Source organism: Triticum dicoccoides, chromosome 7A (assembly GCF_002162155.2).
Source record: "Triticum dicoccoides isolate Atlit2015 ecotype Zavitan chromosome 7A, WEW_v2.0, whole genome shotgun sequence".
In the NCBI taxonomy this organism is placed as follows: domain Eukaryota; kingdom Viridiplantae; phylum Streptophyta; class Magnoliopsida; order Poales; family Poaceae; genus Triticum; species Triticum dicoccoides.
The window spans coordinates 528,830,283-528,852,153 of NC_041392.1; positions in this window are offsets into that span (position 1 = coordinate 528,830,283).

A 21,871-nucleotide genomic window follows, 5' to 3' on the forward strand; every position below is an offset into this window, starting at 1 on the left:
TAAAAAGGAAATTCCAAAAGGGTATAAGTGTTCTATTGAAGAATTGCATACCAAAGATGGCAATACCTAGATCTATCCTTGCTTTTATGCGTGGCTAGGGGCGTTAAACGATACCACTTGTTGGGAGGCAACCCAATTTTATTTTTGTTCCTTGCTTTTTGATTTTGTTTAGTAATAAATAATTCATCTAGCCCCTGTTTAAATGTGGTTTATGCTTTCAATTATTGTTTGTGCCAAGTAGAACCTTTGGGAAGACTTGGGGAAAGTCTTTGTGATCTTGCTGTAAAAAAGAGAAACTTTAGCGCTCACAATAATTGCTGCCACTTTTTATTGAAGAGTGCTATTTAGTTAATTATTTTTTAAGATTATTAATAGATAAATTCATCACGTCCATCAATTTATTTTAGAATTTTTGGGGTTCCATAAGTAGTCGAAACTTACAGATTACTACAGACTGTTCTGTTTTTGACAGATTCTGTTTTTCGTGTGTTGTTTGCTTATTTTGATGAATCTATGGCTAGTAATAGAGTTTATGAACCATAGAGAAGTTGGAATACAGTAGGTTTAACAACAATATAAATAAAGAATGAGTTCATTACAGTACCTTGAAGTGGTAGTTTTTTTTCTTTTACTAACGGAGCTCATGAGATTTTCTATTTGAGTTTTGTGTTGTGAAGTTTTCAAGTTTTGGGTAAGGATTTGATGGATTATGGAACAAGGAGTGGCAAGAGCCTAAGCTTGGGGATGCCCAAGGCACCCCAAGGTAAAATCCAAGGACAACCAAAATCCTAAGCTTGGGGATGCCCCTGAAGGCATCCCCTCTTTTGTCTTCGTCCATCGGTAACTTTACTTGGAGCTATATTTTATTCACCACATGATATGTGTTTTGCTTGGAGCGTCTTGTATGATTTGAGTCTTTGATTTTTAGTTTACCGCAATCATCCTTGCTATACACACCTTTTGGGAGAGACACCCATAAATTGGAATTTGTTAGAATACTCTATGTGCTTCACTTATATTTTTTGAGCTAGATAATTTTGCTCTAGTGCTTCACTTATATCTTTTTAGAGCATGGTGGTGGTTCTATTTTATATAAATAATTGATCTCTCATGCTTCACTTATATTATTTTAAGAGTCCTTTAGAAAATCATAGTAATTTGCTTTCGGTATGAATTTAGTCCTAATATAATAGGCATCCAAGATCGGTATAATAAAAACTCATACAAAAAGTGCATTGGATATTATGAGAAGTTTGATACTTGATAATTGTTTTGAGAGATAAAGATGGTGATATTAGAGTCATTCTAGTTGAGTAGTTGTGGATTTGAGAAATACTTGTGTTAAAGTTTGTGATTCCCGTAGCATGCACGTATGGTGAACCATTATGTGATGAAGTTGGAGCATGCTTTATTTATTGATTGTCTTCCTTATGAGTGGCAGTCGGGGACGAGCGATGGTGTTTTCATACCAATCTATTCCCCTAGGAGCATGCGCGTAGTACTTTGTTTCGATAACTAATAGATTTTTGCAATAAGTATGTGAGTTCTTTATGAGTAATGTTGAGTCCATGGATTATACGCATTCTCACCCTTCCACCATTGCTAGCCTCTCTAATACCGCGCACCTTTCGCCCGTATCATACCATCCATTACTCAAAATAGCCACCATACCTACCTATTATGGCATTTCCATAGCCATTCCGAGATATATTGACATGCAACTTTCCACCGTTCCGTTATTATGACACGCTTCATCATTGTCACATTGCTTTGCATGATCATGTAGTTGACATCGTATTTGTGGCAAAGCCACCATTCATAATTCTTTCATACATGTCACTCTTGATTCATTGCGTATCCTGATACTTTGTCAGAGGCATTCACATAGATTCATATTTTGTTCTAAGTATTGAGTTGTAATTCTTGAGTTGTAAGTAAATAAAGTGTGATTGTCATCATTATTAGAGCATTGTCCCAAGTGAGGAAAGGATGATGGAGACTATGATTCCCCCAAAAGTCGGGATGAGACTCCGGACGGAAAAAAATAGGCCATAAAAAAGAGAAAAGTCCCAAATAAAAAATGAGAGAAAAAGAGAGAAGGGACAATGTTACTATCCTTTTACCACACTTGTGCTTCAAAGTAGCACCAAGATCTTCATGATAGGGATTCTCCTATGTTGTCACCTTCATATACTAGTGGGAATTTCACATTATAGAACTTGGCTTGTATATTCGAATGATGGGCTTCCTCAAAATGCCCTAGGTCTTCATGAGCAAGCAAGTTGGATGCACACCCACTTAGTTTCTTTTGTTGAGCTTTCATACACTTATAGCTCTAGTGCATCCGTTGCATGGAAATCCCTACTCACTCACATCAATCTCTATTAATGGGCATCTCCATAGCCCGTTGATACGCCTAGTTGATGTGAGACTATCTTCTCCTTTTTTGTCTTCTCCACAAACACCATTCTATTCCACCTATAGTGCTATATTCATGGCTCACGCTCATATATTGCATGAAGATTGAAAAAGTTTGAGAACATCAAAAGTATGAAACAATTGCTTGGCTTGTCATCGGGGTTGTGCATGATTTAAATATTTTGTGTGGTGAAGATAGATCATAGCCAGACTATATGATTTTGTAGGGATAACTTTCTTTGGCCATGTCATTTTGAGAAGACGTGATTGCTTAGTTAGTATGCTTGAAGTATTACTATCTTTATGTCAATATTAAACTTTTATCTTGAATCTTTTGGATCTGAATATTCATGCCACAGTAAAGAGATTTACATTGAGAATATGCTACAAAGCATTCCACATCAAAAATTCTATTTTTATCATTTACCTACTCGAGGACGAGCATGAATTAAGCTTGGGGATGCTAATACGTCTCCAACGTATCTATAATTTTTGATTGTTCCATGCTATTATATATTCTGTTTTGATGTTAATGGGATTTATTTTACACTTTTATATTATTATTGGGACTAACCTATTAACCCAAGTCCCAGTGCAAATTGCTACTTTTTTTTGCCTATTTCAGTGTTTTGCAGAAAAGGAATATCAAACGGAATCCAAACGGAATGAAACCTTCAGGAGAGTTATTTTTGGAACAAACATGATCCAGGGGACTTGGAGTGGACGTCAAGAAACAATCAAGGACGCCGCGAGGCAGGGGGCGCACCCTCCACCCTCGTGGGCCCCTCGTTGCTACACCGACCTACTTCTTCCTCCTATATATATTCATATACCCCAAAAACATCCAGGAGCACCACGAAACCCTATTTCCACCTCCGCAACCTTCTATACCCAAGAGATCCCATCTTGGGGCCTTTTCCGCAGCTCCGCCGGAGGGGGCATTGATTACGGAGGGCCTCTACATCAACTCCATGGCCTCTCCGATGATGTGTGATTAGTTTACTTCAGACCTTTGGGTCCATAGCTAGTAGCTAGATGGCTTCTTCTCTCTCTCTTTGGATCTTAATACAATGTTCTCCTTGATCTTCTTGGAGATCTATTCGATGTAACTCTTTTTGCGGTGTGTTTGTCGAGATCCGATGAATTGTGGGTTTATGATCAAGTCTATCTATGAACAATATTTGAATCTTCTCTGAATTCTTTTATGCATGATTGGTTATCTTTGCAAGTATTTTCGAATAATCAGTTTGGTTTGGCCTACTAGATTGATCTTTCTTGCAGAAGTGCTTAGCTCTGGATTCAATCTTGCGGTGCTCGATCCCAGTGATAGAAAGGGAAACGACACGTATTGTATTGTTGCCATCGAGGATAAAAAGATGGGGTTTATATCATATTGCTTGATTTTATCCCTCTATGTCATGTCATCTTACCCAATGCGTTACTCTGTTCTTATGAACTTAATACTCTAGATGCATGCTGGATAGCGTTCAATGTGTGGAGTAATAGTAGTAGATGCAGGCAGGAGTCAGTCTACTTGTCACGGACGTGATGCCTATATTCATGATCATGCCTAGATATTCTCATAACTATGCTCAATTCTATCAATTGCTCGATAGTAATTCGTTCACCCACCGTAATACTTATTCTATCTTGAGAGAAGCCACTAGCGAAACCTATGGCCCCGGGTCTATTCTCCATCATATAAGTTTCCAATCTATTTTACTTTGCAATTTTTACTTTCAATCTATATCATAAAAATACCAAAAATATTTATCTTATCATTATCATATCTATCAGATCTCACTCTCGTAAGTGACCGTGAAGGGATTGACAACCCCTTTATCGCGTTGGTTGCGAGGTTCTTATTTGTTTGTGTAGGTACGGGGGACTTGCGTGTGGCCACCTAGTGGATTGATACCTTGGTTCTCAAAAACTGAGGGAAATACTTACGCTACTTTGCTGCATCATCCTTTCCTCTTCAAGGGAAAACATACGCAGTGCTCAAGAGGTAGCATTAGGATGAAGAAACTTGCGATGAATAACAACAAGATCTTTGTTTGCACAATGAAGAAGACATCAGTCAACTATAGGATGGTACCAACTCTTTTACCATGTTTTTACCCCTTGTGCCATTTCAAAATTTACAACAACGATTTATGCATAGCTTTGTTTTCAGTACTTTTCAAAGCAGTTCACCGATGATTACCTCTCAAACCACATGCATGGTCAAGAGGCGAGGAAGGTATTCATTCAACACCCAAGGTACAATATTGAAGTCTTGCTGAAGAGGACGAAGGTTGGGCGGGCAATTATCCATAGCCACTGGCCTAAAGTTGCTAGGACATTCAACATCACTGAAGGCTCAATATTTGCCTTCCGCTTCCGCAGTTTCCCAGATGAGATTCATCTGTCTATTTACCGTGTATGATGCTACTTTCCAAAGGTTTTTGATGCTGCATGTGAAACTTGGTGCTGTTGTGTAATGGCGTAACTAAGTGCCGAAGCTATCTGATGTAATTCGATTATGAAATCCTAGATGCTTTTATACGGATATGAAATATCTAGCGTGTTTTATAAGAAATATCAGTTTTATTAGTACATGGATTATCAATAATAGGCTAATTACCTTGCTTATTAGGGTTTTCTATTGCAAACGGTTACTCAGAAAGCACCGTGGGCGATGACCTCAAACAACCTGCACAGTTTCTAGAAAGTAGGCGTGTTCGATCAACTAACAATCACACATGGCTTCCGGCAACGAACTGTTTGTGTTAGGCCACCTTGCACAAATGTTTCCACACAAAGAACTGTGTGTGATATACATACCTACGGAAATATTTTTCTAGGATTCACCGTGTGGGATGTACGTACCTACGAAAATGTTTTTCTGGGATTCACCGTGTGGGATGTACATACCTACGGAAATGATTTTCTGGGATTCACCATGTGGGATGTACGTACCTATGAAAATGATTTTCTGGGATTCACTGTGTGGGATGTACATACCTACAGAAATGATTGGGTTTCGATGCCTCGCCTGATCGCACACGGCCCCAGCCTGCGTCCCAGGAGGGCCTATCCCCGACGATTTATGGGTCGTGTGGGAAGGACCCCCTATCACCCACACTCACTTGGCGACGATTCCAAATGCCCTCGCGGAAAGGGGTTAAAAACCATTTGTTTAGGACCGACGTGTACCAGTGTAATGTTGAGTCCATGTATTATACGCACTCTCACCCTTCCACCACTACTAGCCTCTCTAGTACTGCGCAACTTTTGCTGGTGCATTAAACCCACCATATACCCTTCCTCAAAACAGCCACCATACCTACCTATTATGGCATTTCCATAACCATTCCGAGATATATAGCCATGCAACTTCTACCGTTCCGTTTATTACTCCCTCCTTTCCAGTTTATAGGGCTTATCTCAAATTTTAGTTTTTCCATTTTATGAGGCTCAATTTGGTTGTTCCCCATCACATGTTCAAACTTCAAGGTGCATTAAATCATTGCATGCAAGTATTAAGAGAAAACTAACCAATGCATGCACTTTATGCATGCATGCATTGCAATTAATGCATTCGTAAACATAATTTTTTGAGGAAAACAAAACAAGAGCATTAATTGGGTGCTTTTGCAAACTACAAAAAATATTCCACCACTCATCATCTACCTTGGTTGGTAAGATTTTTGAATTGAGCCTTATAAACCGGAAAGGAAGGAGTATGACACATACCATCATTGATGTATTGCCTTGAATGATCATGTAGTTGGCATAGTATTTGTGGCTTGGCCCCCGTTCATATTTTTTTATACATGTCTCTCTTGATCGCACATCCCGGTACACCGCCGGAGGCATTCATATAGTCATATTTTGTTCCACTATCTAGTTGTAATTCTTGAGTTGTAAGTAAATAAAAGTGTGATGATCATCATTAGACACTACTAGAAAAAGGGCTATAGCTAACGTGGACATTAATGGCACACCATGTATGTGGTGCGCCACTGCTATATAGTAGTGGCGCACCAGATATAGGTGCGCCATTAGTGTCCTCATCACTAATGGCGCACCACACACACGGTGCGCCATTACTAACATTTTTTTTATTTTTCCAAAACTATTAATGGCGCACCAAGGCACAATGCGCCATTACTAGTTTTAACTAGTAATGGCGCACCACATTCTCTGTGTGCCACTACTAACATTTTTTACTTTTTCTTAAAACTAGTAATGGGGCACCATGGTACAGTGCGCCATTACTAGTTCAAACTAGTAATGGCGCACCACAACCACGGTGTGCCACTACTAAAAATTATATTTTTTGCAAAAACTAGTAATGGCACACCACGTAACAGGTGCGCCATTAGTAACCAGGGTTACTAATGGCGCATTATTAGGTGGTGCGCCATTGGTAACCTCAGAGCAACTAGATATTTTGGATAGCCACCTACCACACTGACATTCCCCACTTCATTCTCTCCTCCTTCTCCTCCAAGCTTGTCTCGGCTGCCTCCTCCTCCTCCTCACCTCATTTGCACCATAGATTCACCCAAATTAAGTGGTTAAATTTCCTTTTTTGATAGGTAAGTAAGGGGAAAGCTTCTTTATGTTGTAGATCTACTTTTTTCTCCCTCCAACAACGTGCACATGCACTTTTTATGGCCTAGATCTACGCATGTTTGTGGTGCATATGTTTGTGGTGTTGCATATGTTTGTGTTTGCAGGTACCGGTATTTGAAATGCGATAGTTGCCAATATTTTGCCAGAATGTTGATTCATTTCTGTTTCGGCGAGAATTTGGCACTCTGCATTCTTTTTGGTCCTATTTTTAGGCAAAGTCATGCCAAATTTTTTCTTGGTTCTAAAATATCGTTTTGCTCTACCCCGCAGGCGACCATGGTCCGCACGATGACCAAAGGCATGGTGAGTTTTTGAGCTCCGCGAAGGCTGAGATGTTTCAAAAGGACGGGACGGAGATAAGATGTCCGTATCGAAGATGCAAGCTGAGGAGCCTTATGGACCCGGATTCCGTACAGGTGCGGGACCACTTGATCTTGCGTGGTTTCATGGATGGCTATCAGTGGCAAGATGATGAAGATGATTATGAAGTTGTCCATGCGGTCCGGGCAAGACATGAGGAAGGGCTGCAAGACAATCACAGCGAGGGCGGGCGAGAAGACGAAGAATCTCCAGGACATGATCACGAAGTAGATGCAGTACACATTCATCATGTAGAAGATGCCGGGCATGATGATGAGGAAGATGCCGGAGCAGACAAAGGGCATGATCATGAAGATGAAGATGCCGAAGCAGACGACGATGGGCTGGGTGCAAGACCCTCATATTCAAGAGCTGCTTCTCAAGCAGACGGATAACGCAAGAGCTGCCGCCCGAGAGAAAGCCAAGCTGGATCAACAAGAGATAGACGCGGTTACTCCATTGTATGAAGGATGCAGGCCCAAGGAAACTCGCCTGAAAGTAACGCTCATGGCTCTGGAGATGAAGGTAAAACACAAAATGACCGACACATGCTTCGACGAGAACATGTCATTCTGGCAGGAACGTCTTCCCAAGAGGAACAAGTGCCCGACCAGTTTCGAGGAGGCAAAGAAAATCATGTGTCCTCTAGATTTACCACACATGAAATACCATGTGTGCATGAACAATTGCATCATTTATCGGGACGAGCACGCGGAGTCTACCATATGTCCGGTGTGCGGCGTCACTCGATACAAGAAGAGGAAGAAAGCTCCTCGAAAAGTGGTGTGGTACTTTCCGATCACTCCTTATCTGCAGCGGTATTTCACGGACCCTAAGCTAGCAAAGCTCCTGCATTGGCACGCGGATAGGGACGAGAAGAAGTGAGAAGATGACGGAAATGATCCGGAGATAAATAAAAAAGACAAGATGTTGAGTTACCCTAAGGATGCGAGCCAGTGGCAAGCGTTGAACCTCTAACACCCAGAATTTGGGGACAATCCAAGGAACATCGTGCTGGGCGTGAGCACCAATGGAATCAATCTGTTTGGCAGCCAGAGAAGCACACATAGCACCTGGCCTGTGTTTGTGTGGATGTACAACCTTCCCCCCTGGTTGTGCATCAAGAGGAAGTACATTCATATGAGTATGCTAATTGAAGGGCCGAAACGACCAGGGAACGACATCAATCTGTATCTGGGGCTGCTGAAAGAGGAGCTAGACACGCTGTGGAAAACGCCAGCCAATATGTGGGACGCCGCTGAGAAAGAATATTTCCCTATGAGAGTCGCACTGCTCACGACGGTGCACGACTATCTCGGTTACGGATATGTCATGGGGCAGGTGGTCCATAGATTTTTTGGATGTGTCAGGTGCATGGATGACACAACGTATCGCCAGCTAGATAGAGATCCCGGGTCTTCGAAAACCGTGTTCATGGGACATCGAAGGTGGCTTCGCGATGATGACTCATGGAGAAAACGCAAGGCAGGACACGGAAAGTCACCGCAAAGGCAAAAAGGCCAAGAAGACCGGAAATTACTACCCTCCCGCGTGCTTCAGTCTAAGTCAGGAGGAGATCGAGCAGTTTTTCACCTGCCTTGTAGGAGTAAAAATTTCTTACGGTTACGCGGGGAAGATAAGCAGATACCTAGACTCAGCGAAGCAGAAGTTCAGCGGGATGAAGTCTCACGACTGTCACGTGCTGATGACGCAGATACTTCCAGTTGCAAACCATGGGATCATGGACGCGCACGTCCGTGAAACGCTATTTGGCCTATGCAACTTTTTCAACGTCATCTCTCGGAAGTCGGTTGGCGTGAGGCAACTCAGAAGGCTACCGTAAGAGATCATGGTGATACTATGCGAGCTTGAGATGTACTTCCCGCCCGCATTCTTCGATGTTATGGTGCATCTGCTGGTCCATATCGTGGAGGATATCATCCAACTCGGGCCGACATTCCTGCACAGCGTGATGTCGTCCGAAAGGATGAATGGTGTCATCAAAGGATACGTTCGCAACATTTCATGTCTAGAGGGAAGCATAGCCAGGGGCTTTCTGACCGAAGAGTGCATCTCCTACTGCACGAATTATCTAGGCATCGAGAACCCTGTTGGTCTGCCCGTCAACAGGCACCTCGACAGGCTCGCCGGATGGGGTCACCGCGATGGTCGCTGTGAAATGCATGTCGACTTCGAGGGTCGACTCGCCGACTTTGAAAGAGCAAACCTAGTCGCTCTACAACACATAGACGTGGTCGATCCTTGGGTGGTAGAGCACAAAATATTTATTGAGAAAACGTACAATGACCGAGGCCAACAGAGGACGGACGGAGATATAATCAAAGAGCACAACTCATGTTTCACGCGTTGGTTCAAGGAGAAGCTTCTGTCGTACCCTTTACATGAGGATTCTTCCGCGGAAGAAAAACTCATATTCGCCTTGTCACAGGGCGCCGAGCACAACCTGATGACCTATGAGGCGTACGATATCAACCTGATCACCTATGAGGCGTACTGCACCTCTCCTCTGGCAAGGTCACAAGGACACCCCAGCATCAACATTACATGTGCCTCTCGCCGCCGGTAAGGCTTCTCCTCTTGCTCCCTTCCCCACCTCTCCCCTCTCTCTGATGCGGTTTTCTTCTTGAACCTTAACCCTAACCTGAACCCACTGTTCAACAGCACGCCTCACTCCAGCCACCTGATCTGGGTTAGCTCCACCCCCAGAGGACTAAGGAGCAAGAAGCATCGAGGCTCTTGGTCTGGGAGAAAGCAGGGTATGCTTTGCCTCTTTCAATTAGAATGGTTCTTCAGTTGGTTTCTGCAATATATTTGCTTGGATACATTCTCACAACATTGTCATAAGGACTAGGTTGTTATTTCCTTTGATTGCTGCAATATATTGCTCTACAATATCTAGACAGGTTCTTCGCATAATTTTTCTCTGTTTGGATTAGCAAAGAAGTGACTGGGTGAATGCTTGTAGGCCATGTGTAGAGTTGTGATACGTCTCCAACGTATCTATAATTTTTGATTGCTCCATGCTATATTATCTACTGTTTTGGTTGTTTATGGGCTTTATTATACAATTTTATATCATTTTTTGGGACTAACCTATTAACCCAGAGCCCAGTGCCAGTTTCTGTTTTTACCCTATTTTAGGGTTTCGAAGAAAAGGAAAATCAAACGAAGTCCAATTGACCTGAAACTTCACGGAACTCATTTTTGGAAGGAAAGAAGCCCAGAAGACTTGGAGTGCACGTCGGGGGATTTGTGAGGAGGCCACGAAGCAGGGGGGTGTGCCCACCCCCCTGGGTGCGCCCTCCACCCTCGTGGGCCCCTCGTGGCCCCCCTGACGTACTTCTTCCACCTATATATCTCTATATACCCTAAAATTCCAGGGAGCACAATAGATCGGGAGTTCCGGCGCCAGAAGCCTCCGTAGCCACCGAAAACCAATCTAGACCCGTTCCGGCACCCTGCCGGAGGGGGCAATCCCTCTCCGGGGGCCATCTTCATCATCCCAGTGCTCTCCATGATGAGGAGGGAGTAGTTCTCCCTCGGGGCTGAGGGTATGTACCAGTAGCTATGTGTTTGATCTCTCTCTCTCGTGTTCTTGAGGTGATACGATCTTGTCGTGAGCTTTGCTATTATATTTGGATCCTATGATGTTTCTTCCCCCCTATACTCTCTTGTAATGAATTGAGTTTCCCCTTTGGAGTTATATTATCGGATTGAGTCTTTAAAGATTTGAGAACACTTAATGTATGTCTTGCCATGGATATCTGTGGTGACAATGGGATATCACGTGATTCACTTGATGTATGTTTTGGTGATCAACTTGCGGGTTCCGCCCATGAACCTATGCATAGGGATTGGCAGACGTTCTCGTCGTGATTCTCCGGTAGAACTTTGGGGCACTCTTTGAGGTCTTATGTGTTGGTTGAATAGATGAATCTGAGATTGTGTGATGCATATCGTATAATCATACCCACGGATACTTGAGGTGACATTGGAGTATCTAGGTGACACTAGGGTTTTGGTTGATTTGTGTCTTAAGGTGTTATTCTAGAACGAACTCTAGGGATGTTTGTGACACTTATAGGAATAGCCCAACGGATTGATTGGAAAGAATAACTTTGAGGTGGTTCCGTACCCTACCATAATCTCTTCATTCGTCCTCCGCTATTAGTGACTTTGGAGTGACTCTTTGTTGCATGTTGAGGGATAGTTATGTGATCCAATTATGTTAGTACTGTTGAGGGGACTTACACTAATGAAAGTATGAACCCTAGACCTTATTTCCACGCATCGCAATACCGTTTACGCTCACTTTTATCATTAGTTACCTTGCTGTTTTTATATTTTCAGATTACAAAAACCTTTATCGACCATCTATATACCACTTGTATCACCATCTCTTTGTCGAACTAGTGCACCTATACAATTTACCATTGTATTGGGTGTGTTGGGGACACAAGAAACTCTTTGTTATTTGGTTGCAGGGTTGCTTGAGAGAGACCATCTTCATCCTACGCCTCCTACGGATTGATAAACCTTAGGACATCCACTTGAGGGAAATTTGCTACTGTCCTACAAACCTCTGCACTTGGAGGCCCAACAACGTCTACAAGAAGAAGGTTGTGTAGTTGACATCAAGTTGTAATTCAAGAACATCAGCCGCGAGTCCTAGATTAACAATGACTGCTTTGAGAAATATTTCCGGGAGATACACATCTTCCAAGTGGCTTCTGCATATGCGAACACTAAAACTTAAGACAAAATCATGTATGGAATAAAACTACCATCACATACTCATCTCTTTTTTGGAAAAAGGGAATATACTCTTACTAGATTAAATCTGAAGCTGAAGTTTACTTATCAGTGGCTCCTGATTGGCCAGTTACCAGCAGAATCAGAACCTTAGCTAGCTTCCATGTTGGAACACCTAACCTTGGTCATATCTAAGCCAGAAAATGCCTCTTGTGCACTAATTTAATCATCCTAGCCATAATAGGCCCTTGCTCGCCGTTTGGGCCATATTCCCTTGTTAATTAAACCATAACAGGATAGATGATCTCGATGCAAGATTCCATGCTTCGATCCACAAGATAACATATAGTACAAGCATTGTAGCCCGAAATCTGGAGTATATCTCCCCAAGATTCGACATCGAATATCTTGATCGACAAAGTCTCTACATTTGACCAAACATGCACATTTTCTTTTTCCGCCTTCTTCTTCTGACCGGTCGACCTAATAATATTAAAATTTGTGGGTTAATCAGACGTGGATCTCAGAGTACTGGAGTTGCGGTAGTAGTTAGGCACTAAGGCTGCTCTTGTTAATTGCCAGCTCCTAGTTTTTTTCATCATGTGTTGGTCTCATGGAAGGCTGGTGATAGTCTGTTTACAATGATGTTAGCTAGTGTTTGTTTACTGCTGGCACTCAGCTCTGCTATTAGGTTGTTCTCTGTCAGTTTTACTCAAAAAGAGGAGTTGAAGATGTGCTCCCGTTGCGGCCTCTAACCCAAATCAGTCATGTTGTCGTTCATTTTTAGTTTTTGAGAAACATGTCATCTGTTCTTTGTTCTTACTACTTCTTTTAGTACTGCATACACTTTGTATGGCTGAAGCTTCGCTGCTGCTAAACATCAGCCAATGCTGAATCAACAGCTTGCGTTGTCTTGAACATCATGTTGATAATATGAAGAATGGAGTATCTATGCTATAAATTTTTACTACTATTATGCATGTATTCACTTCGGCTGCTACTGTACTTGTGATGATGTTGTACTTGTGATGATGCTACTTGTGATCTCCTGAAATGACCCATTGGCGACTTCATTACGCGGGGATAATGATTTTGCAGGTACCCCTAGAGGCCCTTGAGTTTGCCGGAATGTCGATTAACTTCCGTTCCGGCAAATTCGGGTACTCCATATGTCCTATTTTCAGCAAAGGTCATGCTGAAATTTTCTGTGAATTTTAGCATGACTTTGCTAAAAATAGGACATATGGGGTACTTGCGACTAATGCATGGGTCGGGGTATCTTAGTACTTAATTAAGTAGGATCAACTGCCTCTTGTGTTATACATATAGAAGTGTGATATCAACTCATAGTTATTACTAATGTCAGTTGCTCGTCATCGATAAACCCTAATCTGGTAGGATGACCTACTAAAAAGCCCATACCACATATTCTATTTGGATGGCCCTGCTAACCCTTGACCATAAATACTTGAGATGGATGTAGCAGGCTTAAAGAAAGAAATGTTTTTAGGCCAACTTCACTGGGCCTGGCTGAAAATGCACAAGTGTGCATGACTAACAATATTCTATTGTAAAGCTAAACAGGAAAGAGGAACCACTCATCCTAACCATTTGCTCTCAAAATTACCGCTTCACTTCTTACTACTGAAAATCTTAGACCATCTACATTCACCAATAGCTCAAACCAGTTCGAAGGGAGTGTTTTCACCACACTGTGGATTATGTTATTGGACCCAACAGATATTTGCAGAAGTAACTTCCTATTCACCTAAAGGAATGAATTATCTAAATCTCGATTCATCCTCATTAAAGCTTTCCATCTGAATGGATTCTGCTACCTATCTATCCTCTACAAGACTCTCCACATATGTTTCTAATTAGATACCTTTCTTTCAACTCTTAACCAGTTCCATTTCTCCACTAGAATTTTCCCTAGAACTTGTTATATCAACCAATCAACTCCTTATTAGAAGAACTCCACCAGAATTTTCCCTAGAACGCATGCAAGATTCCAGGTCCTCGTAGGGTCTCCGTTATAACTTATAAGAACTTGGAAATGCAATCTATTAGTGTAAGAAGTGAATGAAACTCTATTACTTAGTTAAGATTTAACAAAATGTCAATATTACTTAATTAAGTAGGATGAACTTAGTTGTTATGATATTTTCAAGATGATATGATGATGATAACTTTTAGGGTGCCTCGTCATCGATAAACCCTAAATGATGAAAACTTAGGCTTTTGGGGTGCCTCGGCATCGACAAACCCTAAATGATATAACCTTGGCTTTTAGGGTGCCTCGGCATCGATAAACCCTAAATGATGAAAACTTAGGCTTTTGGGGTGCCTCGGTGTCGAAAAACCTAAATGATATTACCTTGTCTTTTAGGGTGCCTCGGCGTCGACAAACCTTAAATGATAAAACCTTAGCTTTTAGGGTGCCTCAGCATCGATAAACCCTAAATGATGAAAACTTAACTTAGCATTTAGGGTGCCTCAGTGTCGACAAACCCGAAATCATAAAAGCTTAGCTTTTAGGATGCCTCGGTGTCGACAAACCCTAAATGATGAGACCATGATAATTCCTCACAAACCAACCCTTAAATAACACTGAGCCATTATGCCGTCACCCTTGAAGCCTTGCGGGCATTTGCAACCCTTAGCTTGTTCATTCTGTAGATTTTTTTCAACTTAGAGATCTTGTTCCTTGACAATAACCAACTTTTTGACCAAACTTTTTTCCTATTTAGAGCGAAACATGGCCCACAGCAATGAGGCCGGCAGTTCGGGCAAGGCATTCTGGGAGCTGTCCCATGAGATGGAGGAAGAACCTCACCGCTATGAGGACGCCACGGAAGACATCGATCCCGACTACACAACCCCTAGTGGTGTCGGGGATGACACCACTGATGGTGCCACCGAGGATGCCACCACTGATGATGGCAGTGCATGCACAGATGGCAGCCAACCGAAAAGGCAATGGAAGGACCGGCGCCCGAACATGCTCGGCACCGTCAAGGAGGAATTTACTAAAGTGTGCTCCGAGGGGCATCCAACGGCGCCCAAAGAATTAGTCAAGGGGTACGCGGGATAGCTCGGGTGCATTCTCCGGAGCACCGTCTCGATCAACGCCGAGAACCTAAGGCATCGTGACCGAGGGAATTTGCACAACCTGCTCTTCACGAAGCTGTACGAATGATACTAGTTCCCCGGTGACTTCGCAAACACACGCCTCTCAGGGAATAAAGTGAACAGTGCCGCCCTCACGAAGATGAGCACGACCCTGGCTACTTAGAGAGCCGCGGTGAAGAGAATGATTGAAAAAGGTGATAGTTATGAGAAGATCAAGGAGAAAAATCCTTCGATCAGCGAAGATGACTACCTGGAGTTCAAGATCAAGTGCGAGAGCAACGCAACCGTGGAATCAAGTCAGTGGGGGAAAGAGATGCAGGACTTGAACTTAGGGGTCTACAAATTAGGTCCCGGCGGTTACAGAGTGGCGGAACCTATATGGGACCAGGAGGATGCGGAGCGTGCCGAGCAAGGCCTACCACTCCTCTTCGAGAAATACCATGACAAGCAGACCAGGAACTATGTCAGGGCCCGGTACAAGATTGACCCGGTAACCAAGGAGCTTACCACGAATCCAAAGACCAAGGCGCTTGAGCTTGTTCTGGTAAGGAATACACCTCCGCATAATTAGCTCCATATGGTTGCATTCTAATTAATGAAGCCAAATTTCTAAATGGTTCACGCTCCTTCCGTAGGACACTGAAAGCAGTAGCGCGGGGTTGTCTCAGAGCTCCCTTTTCGACACCCCTTTAAATAGGGCGTTGAACGTAATTAAAAACAAGGATAAGCTCAGTAAGCCGACGTCAGTTGGTCGTGTGGCCGGCAAAGGCTTGTCCACAAAATGGTCGGAATACTATACCGCTGCGCGAAAGGAGAGAAAGACCAGCCTGGAAAGCCAGGAGCACGAGGCTCAAGAACTCAAGGCAAAAGTGGCGCGGATTCTGGAGATAGTCGAAGAGCAAGTGTGAGACCAACTGGGAGCGGCGATCACTTCCATTATGCATACCTTGCTTGAGGGGCTACAGGCGGCCAACAGGGGCAGCCCCCGATTCCCAGCTGCACGAGCAGCAATTCACACAACGCGCCGGCGGCACCATTGGTGTCTCCTGCGGAGGCAGCATTGGTGTCTCCGGCGTCAGTGCCAACATTGGAGCTTAATGCACCCGGGTGTGGGAAGAATACGCCGGCCGGCACCTCGGTAGCAAGCGGCCCCTCCATTACTTGCACGCCTGCCGTTGGTGGTGCCTCGACATTAGCCAAGCTCGACGCCATCACGGTAACTAAGCCTCTCGGCCAATGACTTCATCTCCTTGCCTTTGACTGGGCATCGCTGATGCCCTACATGTTTTCGCAGGGCGTCGCCGATGTTCCATGCACTCTTCTGACTTCGTGAATGGCAAGTTGATTGATATCGCCAAGGCCAGAATCGTTCAACCGGACAACCGCCTGTTCCACGGTAATCCGATGCTACCCAACGTGTATAGGGTTCAACTGGTTCGGGTGCTGCGGGGCTGCGACGACTTGTTACCTCCGTATTGACCCCCTGGGGCCGACGAAGATGATGTGATGACCCTCAACGCCTGCATAGGCTGGTCCATGCTTTTGCCGAAGAGCCAGATTCGTTAGGGGGCGGGGGACACCACCCCACAGACAACACCGCTAGTCGTGCCGGCGCCAAGCCATGGCAAGACCGCCGCAACGCTACCGAACAACGACGACAAACAGATGGTCGATCTGGACATGCATATGGCACAGGATCTGGACGATGACGACGGTACATTTACCAGGGTCGATAAGTACTTCAACGATCATGGGTACGGTGACGAATTCTTGGGGCCTCCTTCTCAAGAACCCAACCCTGCAAAAGACGGCTGCGATCTAGATGGCACCGCGGAGAAACCCAATTGCAACAGGCATCGTCTGGCGTTCAGTTCTCAGGAGACACCTCCAGCTGCCACCTTCACCGAGCCTCAGATAGACGAGGTGCCAAACTTTATTAGCCCCAACACACTCGAGAAGGCTGTCTCTGAGCAGAACTCGATCCCATTACAACAGAAGAAGAAAGGACGGAAAAGAAAGAATAACAAGGGTGCGAGCCAGCCGACACTGAGTACGATCCGTGCTCAGGACGGGCCACCTACATCTAAGGATATCTCGAGGAGGGTGCATGTGGCGGGTAGGCCGATGCTACCGACTAATCCGCTCAATGCTGCAACCGGTGCTATGCGGAGTCTGCATGACAGTGTTCTTTCTTTGGAGAAGCGGCGTCTCTCCGAGAATGATGTGGCATACCCGGTTTTCGTGGCCAAGGTGCCAGAGGGCAAGGGCTTTGTCGATAGCACCATCGGGGGTATGATCGTCCTACGGTTTGATGACATCTTCGCGATGTTTAACCTTCATCCGCTGCACTACACCTTCGTTCGGCTATTTTCGCTAAGTATGGAGATGCGGATCATTAGAGACAAGACCCCAGACATCGTGATAGTCGACCCGTTCTACATGCGTGCCAAGATCTTGGGCAGTGCTGGGGACCGGCAAGTCGCGAGTTCATACCTCGAAGACATCATTCTGGCAAACCCAGATAAGGATAACTTCCTCGTGCCTTACTTTCCCGAGTAAGTCATCCCCTCACCGCCCCGTAACATATGATTTCTTAGATTTCGATCGTTCTTTTTTTTCTAACATTCCGTGTTTTGTGCAGTGACACACGTTGCACACTCATCCTCTTAAGCCCAAACTATTCCATGGCCACGTATTTCGACTCGGACCGTTAGTCGAATAAAGACAACAAAATATCAAGAAAGTTCTTGATGATGTTCTCCCCGGCTACGCCAAATCTGGAGGCACCTTCAGGAGGCCAATTCTTAGGTACGGCAAGCATGTGTTCACCCACGTAACGACGTTCCCCTGCGTCAAGCAGCCGCCTGGCGGTCAGAAGGATGCCTACTACGCCCTCCATCACATGCGGGCGATCATACGCGACCATAATCGACTTCTGCTACCAAATAGTCTCAAAGATTGGGCCACACGCTTGTCGGCAATCCAGGACGCGGACCTCAGACAAGAATTCTTTTGCATCCAGTCGAAGTTTGCGGAAATCATCCATCAAGATGTCCTTCATACCTCGAGGCAGTTCTACCTCAGATATCAACCGTCCAACAGTGAAATAGAAACAACAGTACAAACACAGGCTGACAACGACCGCGATCTCATGACCATCACGAAAGACGGCAGCTTCATCCACGCTCCGGTCCCTGAGTCGAGTCGAAAGTAGTGATGCTATGTAGTTCTGAAATATCGATTAGCTCATGTTGTAACTAAACTTTAATGAACTTGTATGTCTCTTTGGTTTGGACAGTCGTTCAACTTATATGTAATCGATGCTATTTATTATTAGGACCATGAATCGTGCTATTAATGTGTTTCTTTTCTCTTCCGATCCTTTTGTTGCATACTTATATATTGCTTATGTATTGTCTGTGAATTGCTACTAACGTTTTGTTTGTCTAGTGCATAGAGATGCCATCGTATGTCATGTACAAGGGTAAGGTTCCCGGAGTCTACGACGACTAGGAGGAGTGTCAGAGATAGGTTCACCATTTTAGCGGTAAAAATTTCAAAGGGTACACCACTAGGGCGGAGGCGGAAGCTAGATATGCGTGCTATCTAGCAGGAGAAAGGAGGGAGCGGAGGAGGAACCGAATGAAGACCAGTTTCATCGCGATGATGCTCATCGTGGTGGCCGCAGCTCTCTTCTATGTGATGGTAGTTTAGATGATCGATATCGACTTGTAATGTGAAAACAAACTCGCTACTCGCGGTCTCGAGACTTGTAATGTTCTAACTTTGTTCGGTCTTTTGAATTCGGAGACTAATATGATGAATTGTATTCGGAGACTAATCTTCTATTTGTATTTGATAAATCTGCTGTTTATATGTTGTGTTATCTATATTCTGTGCAGTAATATATTTTGTAACCTGTGAAAATATCAGAAAAGAAAAAAAATCCTAATATTCATACTAGTGGCGCACCATACTGCACTTTAGTGGCGCACTGCAATAAACATACTAGTGGCGCATTACCTAGAAGTGCGCCATTAGTAACCCAGAGCATAAGGTAAATATGGCCCCCTGGGAGGCATAGTAATGGTGCACCAGGGGACATATTAATGGCGCACTGCCAGGTGCGCCACTATTATCTGGGATACTAATGGCGCACCAGGGGTGCACCATTAGTACTTGTTACTAGTGGCGTGTTAATAGTGGCACACCTGTAGTGCGCCATTAATGGCCAAAACAGGTGCGCCACTAATTAGCCTTTTCCTAGTAGTGAGAGCATTGTCCCATGTGAGGAAAGGATGATGGAAGCTATGATTCCCTCACAAGTTGGGATGAGACTCTGGACTTAAAAAATAAAAGAGGCCAAAGAGCCCCCCGAAAAAGAGGCCAAAGATCCCAAACAAAAAACAAAAAAATGAGAGAAAAAGAGAGAAGGAACAATGTTACTATCCTTTTTCCACACTTGTGCTTCAAAGTAGCACCATGTTCTTCATGATAGAGAGTCTCCTATTTTATCACTTTCATATACTAGTGGGAATTTTTCATTATAGAACTTGGCTTGTATATTCCAATGATGGGCTTCCTCAAATTTCCCTAGGTCTTCGTGAGCAAGCAAGTTGGATGCACACCCACTTAGTTTGTTTTTGAGCTTTCATACACTCATAGCTCTAGCGCATCCGTTGCATGGCAATCCCTACTCACTTGCATCGATATCAATTGATGGGCATCTCCATAGCCCATTAATTTGCCTAGTTGATGTAAGACTTTCTCCTTTTTGTCTTCTCCTCACAACCTCCACCATATTCTATTCCACCTATAATGCTATGTCAATGGCTCACGCTCATGTATTGCATGAAAGTTGAAAAAGCATCATAACATTAAAAGTATGAAACAATTGCTTGGCTTGTCATCAGGGTTGTGCATATGAAATATTTTGTGTGATGAAGATAGAGCATAGCCAGACTATATGATTTTGTAGGGATAACTTTCTTTGGCTATGTTATTTTGAGAAGACATGATTGCTTTATTATTATCCATGAAGTATTGTGATGCCCTCAATTTTACCGTACATTAATCATACACACAAATGTGTACGATCAAGATCAAGGACTCATGGGAAGATATCACAACACAACTCTAGACACAAATTAAAATAATACAAGCTTTATATTACAAGCCAGGGGCCTCGAGGGCTCGAATACATAAGCTCAAATACACAAGAGTCAGCGCAAGCAATAATATCTGAGTACAGACATAAGTTAAACAAGATTGCCTTAAGAAGGCTAGCACAAAGGTAGCAACGAACGAAAAGGCAAGGCCACCTGCCTGGGACCTCCTAACTGCTCCTCGAAGTTGAACTCCACGTAGAATCATCCTCGGGATCCTCTGGCTCCTGGACTCCATCATATGATCGCAATAACCGGGAAAGGGGAAAAGAAGTAGCAAAGCAACCATGAGTACTCATTCAAAGTACTCGCAAGCAAGGATCTACACTACATATGCAGTGGTATCAATAAAAAGGGTAGTATCTGTGGACTGGACTGCAGAATGCCAGAATAAGAGGGGGGTAGCTAGTCCTATTGAGGACTACGCTTTTGGCCGCCTCCATCTTGCAGCATGTAGAAGAGAGTAGATGGTAATTTCACCAAGTATCATCACATAACATAATCCTACCCGGCGATCCTCCCCTCGTCGCCCTGTGAGAGAGTGATCACCGGGTTGCATCTGGCACTTGGAAGGGTGTATTTTATTAAGTATCCGGTTCTAGTTGTCATAAGGTCAATGTACAACTCCGGGTCGTCCTTTTACCGAGGGACACGGCTATTCTAATGGATAAACTTCCCTGCAGGGGTACACCACATTTCCCAACACGCTCGATCCCCTTTGGCCGGACACACTTTCCTGGGTCAGGCCCGGCCTCGGAAGATCAACACGTCGCAACCCCACCTAGGCACAACACAGAGGTCAGCACGCCGGTCTAAATCCTATGCGCACAGGGGTCTAGGCCCATCGCCCATTGCACACCTGCATGTTACATACGCGGCCGGTGAGCAGACCTAGCAACCTCCATTACAAAGGAAGTTGCGTTACGCGGTCCAACCCGGCGCGCGCCGCTCAGTCGCTGACGTCACGAAGGCTTTGGCTGATACCAGGACGTCGAGTGCCCATAACCGTTCCTGCGTAGTTAGTTAGTGTATATAGGCCAGTGGCGAGACTCAGATCAAATACTAAGATCTCGTTAAGCATGTTAATTGATGTAACCACGGATGCCGACCAGGGCCAGGCCCATCTCTCTCCTATGTGGCCTCAACCTGCCCTGTCACTCCGCCACAAAGATCCACCCAGAGGGCCGTCGGGACAAAGGTCCATTCAGCCCCCAATATGTGAATCACTCGCGAGTACTCCATGAGCTGACCCGTCTTTAGTCATCACATGTATCATGTATATGTATATAGGTATATACCCGTGATCACCTCCCTAGTGATCACGGCCCGATAGTATAGCACGGCAGACGGACAAGAATGTAGGGCCACTAATGATAAACTAGCATCCTATACTAAGCATT